Genomic DNA, 13,592 nt, shown 5'->3' with positions numbered 1-13,592 from the left:
ACACACATACACACACAACAGCTCACACAAACACATACATGCACACAGCAGCTCACACACACACATTAACACAGCAGCTCATACAAACACACATGCACACAGCAGCTCATACACACACATTAACACAGCAGCTCACACAAACACACATACACACACAGCAGCTCACACAAACACATACATGCACACAGCAGCTCACACACACACATTAACACAGCAGCTCACACAAACACACATACACACACAACAGCTCACACAAACACATACATGCACACAGCAGCTCACACACACACATTAACACAGCAGCTCACACAAACACACATACACACACAACAGCTCACACACACACATACATGCACACAGCAGCTCACACACATACATGCACACAGCAGATCACACAAACACACATACACACACAACACCTCACACACACACATACATGCACACAGCAGCTCACACACACACATTAACACAGCAGCTCACACAAACACACACATGCACACAGCAGCTCACACACACACATTAACACAGCAGCTCACACAAACACACATACACACACAACAGCTCACACAAACACACACATGCACACAGCAGCTCACACACACACATTAACACAGCAGCTCACACAAACACATTAACACAACAGCTCACACAAACACACACATGCACACTACAGCTCACACACACACATGCACACAGCAGCTCACACAAACACATTAACACAACAGCTCACACAAACACACACATGCACACAGCAGCACACACACACACATTAACACAGCAGCTCACACAAACACACACATGCACACAGCAGCTCACACATACACACACATTAACACAGCAGCTCACACAAACACACACATGCACACAGCAGCTCACACATACACACACATATACACAGCAGCTCACACACACACATTAACACAGCAGCTCACACAAACACACATACACACACAACAGCTCACAGAAACACACACATGCACACAGCAGCTCACACACACACATTAACACAGCAGCTCACACAAACACACATACACACACAACAGCTCACACACACACACACATGCACACAGCAGCTCACACACACACATACATGCACACAGCAGCTCACACAAACACACATACACACACAACAGCTCACACAAACACACACATGCACACAGCAGCTCACACAAACACATTAACACAGCAGCTCACACAAACACACATACACACACAACAGTTCACACACACACATACATGCACACAGCAGCTCACACACACACATTAACACAGCAGCTCACACAAACACACATACACACACAACAGCTCACACAAACACATACATGCACACAGCAGCTCACACACACACATTAACACAGCAGCTCACACAAACACACATACACACACAACAGCTCACACAAACACATACATGCACACAGCAGCTCACACACACACATACATGCACACAGCAGCTCACACAAACACATACATGCACACAGCAGCTCACACACACACATGCACACAGCAGCTCACACAAACACATTAACACAACAGCTCACACAAACACACACATGCACACAGCAGCTCACACACACACATTAACACAGCAGCTCACACAAACACACACATGCACACAGCAGCTCACACATACACACACATATACACAGCAGCTCACACACACACATTAACACAGCAGCTCACACAAACACACACATGCACACAGCAGCTCACACAAACACATACATGCACACAGCAGCTCACACACACACATTAACACAGCAGCTCACACAAACACACATACACACACAACAGCTCACACAAACACACACATATACACAGCAGCTCACACACACACATTAACACAGCAGCTCACACAAACACACATACACACACAACAGCTCACACAAACACATACATGCACACAGCAGCTCACACACACACATTAACACAGCAGATCACACAAACACACACATGCACACAGCAGCTCACACAAACACACATACACACACAACAGCTCACACAAACACACACATGCACACAGCAGCTCACACACACACATGCACACAGCAGCTCACACAAACACACATACACACACAACAGCTCACACAAACACATACATGCACACAGCAGCTCACACACACACATGCACACAGCAGCTCACACAAACACACACATGCACACAGCAGCTCACACAAACACATTAACACAGCAGCTCACACAAACACATACATGCACACAGCAGCTCACACACACACACATACACAACAGCTCACACAAACACACACATGCACACAGCAGCTCACACAAACACACACATATACACAGCAGCTCACACACACACATTAACACAGCAGCTCACACAAACACACACATGCACACAGCAGCTCACACAAACACACATACACACACAACAGCTCACACATACACACACATATACACAGCAGCTCACACAAACACACACATGCACACAGCAGCTCACACACATTAACACAGCAGCTCACACAAACACACACATGCACACAGCAGCTCACACACACACATTAACACAGCAGCTCACACAAACACACACATGCACACAGCAGCTCACACAAACACACACATGCACACAGCAGGTCATACACAAACATACACACAGCAGCTCACACACACACAAACACAGCAGCTCACACAAACACACACACATGCACACAACAGCTCACACACATGCGCACAACAGTTCACACACACACACACACATGCACACAACAGCTCACACAAACACACATATGCACACAATAGCTCACACAAAAACATACACGCACACAACAGCTTACACAGACACGCATATGCACACAACAGCTCACACAAACACACACATGCACACAACAGCTTACATAGACACACATATGCACACAACTGCTCACACAAACACACACATATGCACACATCTCACACAAATACGCACACATGCACACAACTGCTCACACAAACACACACACATGCACACAACAGCTTACATAGATACACATATGCACACAACAGCTCACACAAACACACACATATGCACACAACATCTCACACAAACACACACATGCACACAGCAGCTCAAACACATGCACACAGCAGTTTACACAAACACACTCATGCACACAGCAGCTTACACAAATACACATGTGCATACAATAGCTCACACAAACACATACACACACAGCAGCTCACACAAACACACACATGCACACAGCAGGTTACACATATGCACACAATAGCTCACACAAACACATACATGCACACAATAACACAAACACACACATGCACACAGTAGGGTATACACACACATGCACACAATAGCTCACACAAACACACATGCACACAGTAGGTTATACACACACACGTGCACACAATAGCTCACACAAACACACATGCACACAGTAGGTTATACACACACACGTGCACACAATAGCTCACACAAACACACATGCACACAGTAGGTTATACACACAATAGCTCACACAAACACACATGCACACAGTAGGTTATACACACACACATGGACACAATAGCCACACAAACACATATTGCACACAGTAGGTTATACACACACATGCACACAATAGCTCACACAAACACACATGCACACAGTAGGTTATACACACAATAGTTCACACAAACACACACATGCACACAGTAGGTTATACACAAACACATGGACACAATAGCTCACACAAACACACATGCACACAGTAGGTTATATACACACACATGCACACAATAGCTCACACAAACACACACATGCACACAGTAGGTTATACACACACACATGGACACAATAGCTCACACAAACACGCATGCACACAGTAGGTTATACACACACACATGCACACAATGGGGGGTAGTTATCAACGCGTCTAATTTACCTGCCTTCGCCGGTTCAATACGCCCGCCTAAGCTCGCCTACCATCGCCGCCGTGGACCTGCAAAATTTCGCCTAAGTTATCAATAAATCTGTCAAAAAGCCGCGCACCAAGTACGGGGCGATGAGCAGCGGACTGTGATAGTTATCACTCATCCGATCTCGCTGCTCTTCGGCTTTTTGACAGCTTTATTGCTAGCCTGTCACTAAGCACCCACACTAACTACACTGTTCTACCCCCTATACCGGCGCCCCCGGAGCCCCCCGCAACTCACTAAAGTTAGTAACCCCTAAACCGCCGCTCCTAGACCCCGCCGCAACTCTTATAAATGTATTAACCCCTAAACCGCCGCTCCCGGACACCGCCGCCACCTACATTATACCTAGTAACCCCTATCCTGCCCCCCCTATACCGCCGCCCTCTATAATAAAGTTATTAACCCCTATCCTGCTGATCCCGGACCCCGCCGCAACCTATATTAAACTTATTAACCCCTAATCTGCCCCCCTTACACCGTCGCCACCTATAATAAATTTATTAACCCCTATCCTGCTCTCCCTATACCGCCGCAACCTATAATAAATGTATTAACCCCTATCCTGCCCCCCCTACACCGCCGCCACTGTAATAAAATTATTAACCCCTAAATCTAAGTCTAACACTAAACCTAACACCCCCCTAACTTAAATATTAATTAAATAAATCTAAATAATATTTATATTATTAACTAAATGAATCCTATTTAAAACTAAATACTTACCTTTAAAATAAACCCTAATATAGCTTCAATATAAATAATAATTATATTGTAGCTATCTTAGGATTTATTTTTATTTTACAGGCAAATTTCAATTTATTTTAACTAGGTACAATAGCTATTAAATAGTTATTAACTATTTAATAGCTATCTAGTTAAAATAAAGAGAAATTTACCTGTAAAATAAAAACTAACCTAAGTTACAATTACACCTAACACTACACTATACTTTAATAAATTATTCCTATTTAAACTAAATACTTACCTGTAAAATAAACCCTAAGATAGCTACAATATAATTAATAATTACTTTGTAGATATTTTAGGATTTATATTTATTTTACAGGTAACTTTGCATTTATTTTAGCTAGTTAGAATAGTTATTAAATAGTTATTAACTATTTAATAACTACCTAGCTAAAAGAAATACAAAATTACCTGTAAAATAAATCCTAACCTAAGTTACAATTACACCTAACACTACACTATAATTAAATTAATTAAATAAATTAGCTACAAATAAATACAATTAAATACAATTACATAAACTAACTAAAGTACAAAAAATAAAAAAAGCTAAGTTACAAAAAATAAAAAAAATAAGTTACAAAACATTTCAAAAATATTTCAACAATTTTAAGCTAATTACACCTAATCTAACCCTTCTAATAAAATAACAAAGCCCCCCAAAATTAAAAAAAATGCCCTACCCTATTCTAAATCAAAAAAGTTCAAAGCTCTTTTACCTTACCAGCCCTTAAAAGGGCCTTTTGCGGGGCATGCCCCAAAGAAAACAGCTCTTTTGCCTGTAAAAGAAAAATACAACCCCCCTCAACGTTAAAACCCACCACCCACATACCTAACCCAAACCCCCCTTGAATCAGCCAATCAGATTGAGCTCGCATTCTATTGGCTGATCGGAACAGCCAATAGAATGCAAGCTTAATCTGATTGGCTGATTCAATCAGCCAATCAGATTTTTCCTACCTTAATTCCGATTGGCTGATAGAATCCTATCAGCCAATCGGAATTGAAGGGACGCCATCTTGGATGACGTCCCTTAAAGGAGCCTTCATTTGTCTTTAGTCCGTCGGGGAAGAAGGATGTTCCGCGTCGGCGGGATGAAGATGGATCCTGAAGAAAAAAGATTGAAGACCCCGCTTGGAAGATGACATTGCCCGGATGGAAGACTTCTTCAGCGCCGCTTGGAAGATGACATCGCCCGGATGGAAGACTTCTTCAGCGCCGCTTGGAGGATCACTTCATCGGATGGAAGACTTCTTCAGCGCCCCTTGGAGGATCACTTCTGCCGCTCCGGATCTCCTCTTCGGTTCCATCGGTGGCTCGGCTGAGTGAAGACGACTCAAGGTAGGATGATCTTCAGAGGGGTAGTGTTAGGTTTATTTAAGGGGGGTTTGGGTTAGATTAGGGGTATGTGGGTGGTGGGTTTTAACGTTGGGGAGGTTGTATTTTTCTTTTACAGGCAAAAGAGCTGTTTTCTTTGGGGCATGCCCCGCAAAAGGCCCTTTTAAGGGCTGGTAAGGTAAAAGAGCTTTGAACTTTTTTAATTTAGAATAGGGTAGGGCATTTTTTTATTTTGGGGGGCTTTGTTATTTTATTAGGGGGCTTAGATTAGGTGTAATTAGCTTAAAATTGTTGTAATATTTTTGAAATGTTTGTAACTTATTTTTTTTATTTTTTGTAACTTAGCTTTTTTTATTTTTTGTACTTTAGTTAGTTTATGTAATTGTATTTAATTGTATTTATTTGTAGCTAATTTATTTAATTAATTTAATGATAGTGTAGTGTTAGGTTTAATTGTAACTTAGGTTAGGATTTATTTTACAGGTAATTTTGTATTTCTTTTAGCTAGGTAGTTATTAAATAGTTAATAACTATTTAATAACTATTCTAACTAGCTAAAATAAATACAGTTACCTGTAAAATAAATATAAATCCTAAAATAGCTACAATGTAATTATTAATTATATTGTAGCTATCTTAGGGTTTATTTTACAGGTAAGTATTTAGTTTAAATAGGAATAATTTATTAAAGTATAGTGTAGTGTTAGGTGTAATTGTAACTTAGGTTAGTTTTTATTTTACAGGTAAATTTCTCTTTATTTTAACTAGGTAGCTATTAAATAGTTAATAACTATTTAATAGCTATTGTACCTAGTTAAAATAAATTGAAATTTGCCTGTAAAATAAAAATAAATCCTAAGATAGCTACAATATAATTATTATTTATATTGTAGCTATATTAGGGTTTATTTTAAAGGTAAGTATTTAGTTTTAAATAGGATTCATTTAGTTAATAATATAAATATTATTTAGATTTATTTAATTAATATTTAAGTTAGGGGGGTGTTAGGTTTAGTGTTAGACTTAGGTTTAGGGGTTAATAATTTTATTACAGTGGCGGCAGTGTAGGGGGGGCAGGATAGGGGTTAATAAATTTATTATAGGTTGCGGCGGTATAGGGAGGGCAGGATAGGGGTTAATAAATTTATTATAGGTGGCGACGGTGTAAGGGGGGCAGATTAGGGGTTAATAAGTTTAATATAGGTTGCGGCGGGGTCCGGGAGCGACGGTTTAGGGGTTAAACTATTTATTTAGTTGCGGCGGGGTCCGGGATCAGCAGGATAGGGGTTATTATTATAGAGGGCGGCGGTATAGGGGGGCAGGATAGGGGTTACTAGGTATAATGTAGGTGGCGGCGGTGTTCGGGAGTGGCGGCTTAGGGGTTAATACATTTATAAGAGTTGCGGCGGGGTCTAGGAGCGGTGGTTTAGGGGTTACTAACTTTATTGAGTTGCGGGGGGCTCCGGGGGCGCCGGTATAGGGGGTTAACATGTTTAATATAGTTGCGGTGGGCTCCAGGAGCGCCGGTTTAGGGGGTAATAACTTTATTTAGTTGCGGCGGTGTAGGGGGGACAGATTAGGGGTGTTTAGAGTCGGGGTACATGTTAGGGTGTTAGGTGTAGACAGCTCCCATAGGAATGAATGGGATGTCTGGCAGCAGCGAACATGTACTTTCGCTATGGTCAGACTCCCATTGATTCCTATGGGATCCGCAGCCTCCAGGGCGGCGGTTTGAAAACCAGGTACGCTGGGCCGGAAAAGTGCCGAGCGTACCTGCTAGTTTTTTGATAACTAGCAAAAGTAGTCAGATTGTGCCGCACTTGTGTGCGGAACATCTGGAGTGACGTAAGAATCGATCTGTGTCGGACTGAGTCCGGCGGATCAAAGCTTACGTCACTAAATTCTACTTTTGCCGGTCTCTAGCCTTTGATAACTAAGGCGAATCAGCCTCGCCACAAATACGCTGCGGAATTCCAGCGTATTTGAGGTTGACGGCTTGATAACTACCCCCCAATAGCTCACACAAACACACATGCACACAGTAGGTTATACACACAATAGCTCACACAAACACACATGCACACAGTAGGTTATACACACACACATGCACACAGTAGGTTATATACACAATAGCTCACACAAACACACATGCACACAGTAGGTTATACACACAATAGCTCACACAAACACACATGCACACAGTAGGTTATACACACACACATGCACACAATAGCTCACACAAACACACATGCACAAAGTAGGTTATACACACAATAGCTCACACAAACACACATGCACACAGTAGGTTATACACACAATAGCTCACACAAACACACATGCACACAGTAGGTTATATACACAATAGCTCACACAAACACACATGCACACAGTAGGTTATAGACACAATAGCTCACACAAACACACATGCACACAGTAGGTTATATACACAATAGCTCACACAAACACACATGCACACAGTAGGTTATAGACACAATAGCTCACACAAACACACATGCACACAGTAGGTTATATACACAATAGCTCACACAAACACACATGCACACAGTAGGTTATACACACACACATGGACACAATAGCTCACACAAATACACATGCACACACACATGGACACAATAGCTCACACAAACACATATTGCACACAGTAGGTTATACACACACATACACACAATAGCTCAAACAAACGCATATTGCACACAGTAGGTTATACACACACATGCACACAATAGCTCACACAAACACACATGCGCACAGTAGGTTATACACACACACACACAAATGCACACAATAGCTCACACAAACACACATGCACACAGTAGGTTATACACACACACATGCACACAATAGTTAACACAAACACACACATGCACACAGTAGGTCATACACACACATAGCAGGTCACATAAAAACGCACAAACAGCGGGTCACATAAGCACATACAGTGGGTAACATGAACACAGAAGGTAACACAAACACACACGCATGAACACACACAGCAGGTCGCACACACAGAAAAAAGTGAGTGCCGCTTTACAGGATCTCATATAAACACATACACACCCAGGGTTTCAACATCATACAAGATCACAAAGATCCATAAATAAGCATATGAACACACATACCTCAATCACAATCTAACAGGAGTGTTTTTTTTGTTAGTTTTTTGCTGTTACTCAGGTCGAAAATGCTACTTGTTGATTTTGTGAGATCACAATATAGGGTTTCTGGCTGATTCTCGCAAACGTCTCTTTGGAAGTCTTGTGTGCTAGATCTAATGAAAACAACAATTGATCAAATCTGATCTAACAAAGATCTAACCAAATGAATGAAGTTTGTTTTAAAATTTTGATTTGGGCCCTATTTTTCCAATACTGTTTCAGGTCAATTTTCAATAGCTTTTTAATACAATTTTTGGCTTATCAATTTCACAATTTGATTTACAGTTTAATCAAAGTTAAAATCCTGTAAGAAAGCTATTATATGTCTTTTGCATAAAAAAACTTATGGACAACATTTTGTTTTCTGTTCACACCAAAATGACAATAGGCCTTTAACAAACAATAGAAATAAATATTGTTTAAAACAATTGCACAGTGACCACATAGCAATAGAAAAAAGTCTGCCCATCCTGACAACCTAAATGATTCATTCTGAGGGGTTTGCAGTAGTGCGGATGGAAACGGATTGCAATAGTTAATTATGAATGTCGTGACTAAACAATCTCCCTTTAAAACATGATTTTAATAACCTCAACACTATTAGTGAAAATAACTAAAGTGCAAGTGTGATTTACAATTAAATACTAAAAATTTAATTCCGCCATTTCTAGAGTTTGTTGTCCTGAAGTGAACTATAAAAGTATGTACATCATGCGAAGATACTTATGGCATTCATATGGTTACTGAGTAGGGATGGGTGAATGTGTTGAAAGTACAATTTGTTTGGTTGAACGAATAGCCCTTTGGACATTCGTTTTGGACAAAAGCTGATTTTCTAATGTTAATTTTTTATTTTGAATGTTCATAATTAGATTGAATAGCCACATTCAAAATGTACCATTTGATTTAACAAATACAGTACTATTCAGAAGTCCAATAGTTCATGTGGGAGAAAAATTGATACATAATAGATACAAATATACCAATTTGAATTTTTCTAATTTGAATATTACATTTAAAAGTATAATTAGAAACATTATTATGTTAAACAAATGTTAGAATGTTGTACAAAGATTCAAAATTCTAAACGAATTAACAAATATGTTAAAATTTGTATCATATTTTGAATGTTGTGAAACATCCTATCCCTGTTAATGAGGTTTGAGGGTATATTGTTATGTCAATAGGTTTATGTCCCAATTGCAAATGAGTATTTTCCTTGCAGAGTGAACAAAAGGGTTATATGAATAAATATTTCCTGTAACCTTAATAGATGTGAATGGGCTATAGTATTTGTGAGTTTTGGGAGACCTCCCAGTTTCTATTTCGAGAAGAGGTACTTAACACAAGAAAAGTCCTTTTCTGCTGGACACTAGTTTGCAGCAGTGGGATTTTAACAAGCGAAATTATACAACATTGTTATCATTATAAACGCTCCAAATTCGGTTGGAAAGCAAAAAAAAACATTTTCGGGAGCAAATCACCAATAGATTGTAATTGAGGTCACAAACGCTCACACACATACATATAAGCACATGCACACATACATACATATAAGCACATGCATGCACAGTGTCTCATTATTTTACATAAATAAATGCAGGGAGTGCCAACTTCCTAATACATGGGGTCCGCAGATAAATATTTTAGTAAATTTAAGGGCTCTATATTAATTCTGGATTACGAGTAGAGCAGTAGTTTGCACTTAGGTTTGTGCGTTAGAACCGCTAGAAGTACATTTTTTGCTTTCAGGGATTTGCACTCATATATGGGACTTTAATATATTTATATAAAGTAATCATATAATCTCTCAGTAGTAGCTGACCTAGTCAATAGAGCCCCCTAAAGGTAAATTAGTATAATTATTTTGAGGATAGATAGATGGATAGATAGCTAGATAGATAGATAGACAGATATAGATAGTTAGATATATATACACACACAGTCTACATACATACATACATATATATATATATATATATATATATATATATATATAGACACACACGCTGATGTGAGTTTCTATACACAATACCCTGATGAGTACACTGCTCTGTATAAATATGCTGTGCTGTATAATGACAGAATATCTATACACTTATAGTGAACACACTGTACTGTATAATGATGTATCTATACACTAATGAGTATAGTGTGCAGTACAATGGTGATGAGTATCTATACACTAATGAGTATAGTGTGCAGTACAATGGTGATGAGTATCTATACACTAATGAGTATAGTGTGCAGTACAATGGTGATGAGTATCTATACACTAATGAGTATAGTGTGCAGTACAATGGTGATGAGTATCTATACACTAATGAGTATAGTGTGCAGTACAATGGTGATGAGTATCTATACACTAATGAGTATAGTGTGCAGTACAATGGTAATGAGTATCTATACACTAATGAGTATAGTGTGCAGTACAATAGTGATGAGTATCTATACACTAATGAGTATAGTGTGCAGTACAATGGTGATGAGTATTTATAGACTAATGAGTATAGTGTGCAGTACAATGGTGATGAGTATTTATACACTAATGAGTATAGTGTGCAGTACAATGGTGATGAGTATCTATACACTAATGAGTATAGTGTGCAGTACAATGGTGATGAGTATTTATACACTAATGAGTATAGTATGCAGTACAATGGTGATGAGTATTTATACACTAATGAGTATAGTGTGCAGTACAATGGTGATGAGTATCTATACACTAATGAGTATAGTGTGCAGTACAATGGTGATGAGTATCTATACACTAATGAGTATAGTGTGTAGTACAATGGTGATGAGTATCTATACACTAATGAGTATAGTGTGCAGTACAATGGTGATGAGTATTAATACACTAATGAGTATAGTGTGCAGTACAATGGTGATGAGTATTTATACACTAATGAGTATAGTGTGTAGTACAATGGTGATGAGTATCTATACACTAATGAGTATAGTGTGCAGTACAATGGTGATGAGTATCTATACACTAATGAGTATAGTGTGTAGTACAATGGTGATGAGTATCTATACACTAATGAGTATAGTGTGTAGTACAATGGTGATGAGTATCTATACACTAATGAGTATAGTGTGCAGTACAATGGTGATGAGTATTTATAGACTAATGAGTATAGTGTGCAGTACAATGGTGATGAGTATCTATACACTAATGAGTATAGTGTGCAGTACAATGGTGATGAGTATTTATAGACTAATGAGTATAGTATGCAGTACAATGGTGATGAGTATTTATACACTAATGAGTATAGTGTGCAGTACAATGGTGATGAGTATCTATACACTAATGAGTATAGTGTGCAGTACAATGGTAATGAGTATCTATACACTAATGAGTATAGTGTGTAGTACAATGGTGATGGGTATCTATACACTAATCAGTATAGTGTGCAGTACAATGGTGATGAGTATTAATACACTAATGAGTATAGTGTGCAGTACAATGGTGATGAGTATTTATACACTAATGAGTATAGTGTGCAGTACAATGGTGATGAGTATCTATACACTAATGAGTATAGTGTGCAGTACAATGGTGATGAGTATCTATACACTAATGAGTATAGTGTGTAGTACAATGGTGATGAGTATCTATACACTAATGAGTATAGTGTGTAGTACAATGGTGATGAGTATCTATACACTAATGAGTATAGTGTGCAGTACAATGGTGATGAGTATCTATACACTAATGAGTATAGTGTGCAGTACAATGGTGATGAGTATTTATAGACTAATGAGTATAGTGTGCAGTACAATGGTGATGAGTATCTATACACTAATGAGTATAGTGTGCAGTACAATGGTGATGAGTATTTATAGACTAATGAGTATAGTATGCAGTACAATGGTGATGAGTATTTATACACTAATGAGTATAGTGTGCAGTACAATGGTGATGAGTATCTATACACTAATGAGTATAGTGTGCAGTACAATGGTGATGAGTATCTATACACTAATGAGTATAGTGTGCAGTACAATGGTGATGAGTATCTATACACTAATGAGTATAGTGTGCAGTACAATGGTGATGAGTATCTATACACTAATGAGTATAGTGTGCAGTACAATGGTGATGAGTATCTATACACTAATGAGTATAGTGTGCAGTACAATGGTGATGAGTATCTATACACTAATGAGTATAGTGTGCAGTACAATGGTGATGAGTATCTATACACTAATGAGTATAGTGTGTAGTACAATGGTGATGAGTATCTATACACAGATAATAACCACATAGGAACACGCCCATGCATAGACTGGCTGCTATGCCCCCCCCCCCGGCACTTTGGAGCTTTGGCCCCAGTGCCAGTTCACCTGCTGCACCAACGGTAGTTCTGCCCCTGCATCTCAGACGCCTTCATTTTGCAAGTGGATGTAATTATTGTTACT

The 13,592-nt window shown here is 39.0% G+C and overlaps 1 protein-coding gene across 1 annotated transcript in view; it reads left to right on the top strand.

The window, feature by feature from the left end:
- The window catches only part of LOC128667100 (proteasome subunit beta type-7), a 74,377-nt gene that overhangs the window by 11,770 nt on the left and 49,015 nt on the right, over window positions 1–13,592 (top strand). The window lies entirely within an intron of this gene.

The sequence above is a fragment of the Bombina bombina genome, chromosome 7 (assembly GCF_027579735.1).
Source record: "Bombina bombina isolate aBomBom1 chromosome 7, aBomBom1.pri, whole genome shotgun sequence".
Taxonomy (NCBI): domain Eukaryota; kingdom Metazoa; phylum Chordata; class Amphibia; order Anura; family Bombinatoridae; genus Bombina; species Bombina bombina.
The sequence above is the reverse complement of the archived record's forward strand: the minus strand, read 5'-3'. Positions and strand labels throughout refer to the sequence as shown.